The sequence below is a fragment of the Canis aureus genome, chromosome 22 (assembly GCF_053574225.1).
Source record: "Canis aureus isolate CA01 chromosome 22, VMU_Caureus_v.1.0, whole genome shotgun sequence".
In the NCBI taxonomy this organism is placed as follows: domain Eukaryota; kingdom Metazoa; phylum Chordata; class Mammalia; order Carnivora; family Canidae; genus Canis; species Canis aureus.
In genome coordinates, this window is record NC_135632.1 from 100,553 (window position 1) to 105,647 (window position 5,095).

Here is a 5,095-nt window from a genome sequence, read left to right on the forward strand (position 1 = left end):
ATAAAAGACTTATAAAGGCGTAGACTGTGCTCCTTGGTATTGTCATCGCTGTCATCTAGTTCCTGCAGCTCCTAGGGCAGGAGTTCTGTTGGCTTCCAACCCCATAACCCCTTGACTTGGATCCAGAGGCATCCAAGTTCGAGCTCTGATGCTGATGCTGTGCGACCTCGGGCCAGTCACTTCCCCTTTCTGGGCCACGGCTGCCTTGTTTGGAACATGAAGAGGTCGAACCATAGGGTCTCTAAGGTGACGTCTAGGCTGCAGCTCTTCCTGTAGGTGTCTCTCGCTTTATAAAACCCAACAACTGGGACAATAAATAAAAATCTACCCTCCCCAAATATCTTTTTACTTATGAGAAGAGCCAATAAAGGTAAAACTGCTTGTATTATACAAATGAATTTTTAAAGCTAACTGCCTCGTTTTAGAAATCCTTTGATTTACAGGGAGCACTTCAAATTCTCTTGTACCTATAATTGATAAAATTTTGTCTAGTTGGACATTTCAGTGACGGTTCTTTATCCCCATCAGCTGACCCTGCCACATCCATCAGACAAATTCAGCAGAAACATCCCTGTAATGTTCAGCTGAAACCTCTAATGGGTGTGATCAAATCAGGCTTAATGTTCGCTTTGGCGAACAGTCACTTGGAAAGCATGTGTTGCTTCCTCATTATCATTTTATTTCTGCCATTAGCCACATTTAAGAATATAAATCACTACTAATATCTTTTCAGAATGAAGGTTAACCCTCTCACCCCAGAACCGATCACCGTCTCAAGGGAGGGGGTGAGCCCTCACGGAAGAAGAGGGGGCACGTGTGGTGTGACCTCGGGCACGTCACCTCCCTCCCCGGGCCTCAGTTTCCTGCATGACACGTGGGGTGTCTAGGTCTAGGTCTGGCGCCGCTGTGCCAGGTGCTGTACAGTCCCCGCAGCGGTCGCCAGGCTGTTGCGTGTAAGAAATGCTCCCTCACGGCACTTGTGACGACCACCCCGCCGTCCCTTATGCCAAGGGGCAGTGGACACCCCAGTGCATCCGTGAGCTTTAGGAGGCAAGCGTGGTTCCTGAGACCCAGGAAAGCCACGTGAGGCGGGGGGGTGGGGGCTCAGCAGGGCAAGGGCCTCCTGGGTGAATTGCCCCTGGACCTGGCTTTCTTAGTCCTGCAGGGGTAAGGACAGGTCCGGGGGTGGGGGTCCTGGGGTCCTGGTGGTCCTGGGCCACCAGCCTGGCCCAGAGGCTCAGCTGGTCTTGGGGGGGGGGCTTCCGAACTCAGAGACACCAAAGTCCTTTTACAAAATGCAATGTAACGTGGAGCACGATACACAAAACAGAAGCGGTACCTAGCCGCATAAATCCATTTGGTCCGTTCAAATTTATGACATTATTATAAACGCCACAAGCAGTTGGCCGTTCTGACGAACACAGGATTTTGAGCTCGGAGGGCCCGGGTGACCGCTGCTGTCTTACCAGCCTCGGCATCTGCTCGACGGCCGTGATCTATGTTGTGGCGTCGTATCCCGGTTGCAAATAGGAACTTTTTTTCGGGGGGTGGCCCTGCTGTCCGGGGACGCTCCTCAAGTACACAGAGAGAGCGTGCGTTTTGCCCTGAGGTCGACCCTAAAATGAATCACCTTTCAGTGGCCGGTGACGTGTTAAAGTGGTGTCGCCCCCGCGGCAGCGTGCGTCTTATTTCTTGTTTTGGTTTAAGAACATTTCTAATTAGGAATCCCGGGTGGGGGGCGGGGGTCAGCGGTTTAGCGCCTGCCTTTGGCCCAGGGCGTGATCCTGGAGACCCGGAATCGAATCCCACGTCGGGCTCCCTGCATGGAGCCTGCTTCTCCCTCTGCCTGTGTCTCTGCCTCTCTCTCTCTGTGCCTCTTATGAATAAATAATTAAAAAAATCTTTTTTTTAAAAAAAAGAACATTTCTAACTGTATCATAAAAATGCAGATGTCACCTGACTTGTAGAATTTCTGAGTCACTTGCGTGGACTGCCTTTGGGCAGTGGACATGGAAAATTCCGGGCGCCTAAGGCAGCCTTCCTGCGGGACGTGCTGAAAGCCGTCCTCCACCACGCAGAGGCAGGTGAGGGGCACGGGGGACCCCCAGCTGCTGATGTGCAAAGCCGTGTTGTAAAGCCAGGCTCTTAAATCCCACTGGAGCTCTCTGTTACCCTCTCCTGTGGCCTCCTATCCCCTTGGCAGTCTTTTTTTTTTTTTTCCTTTTTTTTTAATGCTCCAGCCTCCTGTCAGCAGGCTCCAGACCTCACCTGGAGAGGGTAGGGGCCCGCTGTGAGGGGGTACAGTCCTCCCTTGAGACCACCATGGGGGTAGGAGTGCTGGGCTTATGACCCCTCCCAAGAGTGGGCGAATCTAGAAATGCCTGGAAGATCCTGGAGCTGCCTTCCCCACACTCCCATCGTGCCCTTAGCCAGTCTCTCTCTGCACCAACCCTGAAGGCTCTGGACTTTATTTTTAGTAATAAAGCCAGTATTTCCATAATACTCCAGGGTGCCTTGCTGTATATTAGGCGCTGTGGGGACAGAGGGATGAAGAGGCTCGGGCCAGGCCCCCAGCAGCTAACCGTCAACAGAAACGTGAGCTCCTGGGCCGGATCACCTCAAAGAGAAGCCGGGTTCATGGTGCTCCCCAAATATTATTTTCAACATCAGCTCGGCTTGTCTCAAAGTTCTTTTGATATTAATTCATTTTTTAAGTCCCGGTGAGAACTATTTAAATGTTCACATTCTTCTGGCCTGGCCCGGACCCACTCTGAAGTGGGAGCAGGCGCCCGTCAGGACGCCCACCCGTGATTGATGGCCCGGCTCCCGCTTTGTGTTCCTTGGCCTGTAGGGTTAGATCCCAGATTGTTCCAAAATGGCCAGGAGCGGTCAGCATGCGGGATCTCCAGAGTGTCAGACACTGGGTCACACGCTAGTAATACCTTACGACTGAAGGGATTATTTTTTTAAAAAGCAGAACATTCTGCTATTTTTTGGTAGAGGCTGAAGGCTTTGCGTCTCGGACAATGAGGGGTAGGATTTTTTCCCAGGAAAGCAGCTGTGCGAAGGACAACCAGGAGACGGTCCTGTTTAGGCCCATGTACTACTTCCCTTCGAGGAGGGAGCCCCGGCTTGTGCGCACAGCCACAGGCCCAGCCCCACGCGCGTCAGCCGCCCTACGCCCAGGGGAGGTGCTCTGTGCAGCCCACATGCTTGCAGGTGGTCGCGGGTGTTACTGTGGCGGAGGACGAGAGGAGGTCTGTGAGCGATTTCCAATATTTCAAAGGGTTTAATGGGAATTCTGAGTTTGCTCAGATGCGGGTGCAGTCTCGCCGACACTCCCCTCTCCCTTGGCTTTGGCTGTGTGGTGGCACCAGGGACTACCTCGTGCAAGCCAGGAGCAGCTCTGCAGGGCCGGATGGCAACGCGATGACTCACCTGGGCTCCGACAGCAGACAGACCTGGGGTCAAGCCTGCGCTCGTCCACTTCCTGGCGGGAGGACTCCAATGGAGGCGCCTGTCCCTCTGCACCTCCACGTCCTTGTCTGTAGGATAAGGACAGTAATGACACCTACCCACAGAGTTGGGGTTGCTCCACGGTGAGTCCTTGATCAAAGTTAGCTGATACCCTTAGTAGCTTTGATTAATGAAAACTGGAAAACTGAATTTTTTAAAAAATACTTATTATTATTATTATTCATGAAAGACACAGAGAGAGGCAGAGACCCAGGCAGAGGGAGACGCAGGTTCCCTACAGGGAGCCCAGTGTGGGACTCGATCCTGGGACCCCGGTTCACACCATGAGCTGAAGCCAGACACTCAGCCCCTGAGCCACCCAGGCGTCCTGGGAAACTGATTATTTAATACAATACAGTATTATTAAACTAATTATTTAATACAAGTAGCACATCGGGGCTCCCACTGGCTTAGTCAGTAGAGCATGTGACTCTTGATCTTGAGGCTGTGATTTCAAGCCCCACGTTGGGTATAGAGATGCCTTAAAAATAAAATCTTAAAAAAAAAATAGCACATTGGTAGGCAAAAATCTTACAAAACTTAAAGCTCGGGTGGGGGTTGATTCCTTATGCTGGGTGACAGTAAGGGCTTTGATTTTCTGTGAGTCAGTAGAATGGACATATGTGCATGATTACAATTTAATTGAGACACTTTCATTTCACTCCCTCGGGCTGACTATGCATGTCTTCTTGTGTCACAAAACAAGCTCTGGACCATCGTGCAGGCCGTGTGCCCTGTGGTGACCTCTTTCTAAGCCACCTCTGTGTCCTCTAGATGGAAAGCTGTTGATTGAAAAGGGCGGAACAATCCCCTCTGTCATGACGGCTGCAGATCACATTCAATCAGGACAGCGAAAGACACACTGTCTCCCCACACACACTTCCCAGCCCGTGACACGGGTGACCTGGGAGAATGGCAAGGATGGGGAGATGGGAGGCCAGTGTACCTGGGAAGGTCTCCATCACACCTCCACCCAGTGGCCGACGGAAGTAACTAGGGCCAGTGAAGCCCGTCCTCCGAGTTCGCTTAATTCCCAGTAGTCTCACCGCTACTCTTTGTTCCTGGAGGTCTTTCTCGGCAATGTGTGGAGACTCATTGTTTTTCTTCTTTAAAAAAAAAATACTGTGAACCTAAAGCTGCTCAAAAAATAAAGACTATAAAAAATATGCGCGTGTGTGCGTGTGTGTGCGTGTGTGTGCTGTGCTGAGAGCAGCACCAGGAAACGTAAGATTTGGATCCCAACGTTCCTTCATGTCGCTACATTACGTGACTTGAAGCTTTGTACTTAATATTCCAATTCCCCTATTTTTCTAGGCTGCGTGGAAATTTCCTGAGGAATGCCAGGCCGCTTGCCCTCCTTCCTGACACACAGCCCTCCCTCACTCACTTCGCAGTAGATGTTCTCTAGAAGCTCTCGCTTAGACCTTCTTTCTCACCACACAAGGACGTTACCATGAGTAACAACGTCTTTTTTTCCTACAATTGAAGACTTCACCTTTATGACAAATGGGATAAATTCATTTTCTCCTTTAGCAGACACTTGAAATGTAGTAGTTCATTGGAAGGGGCGGGGGAAACT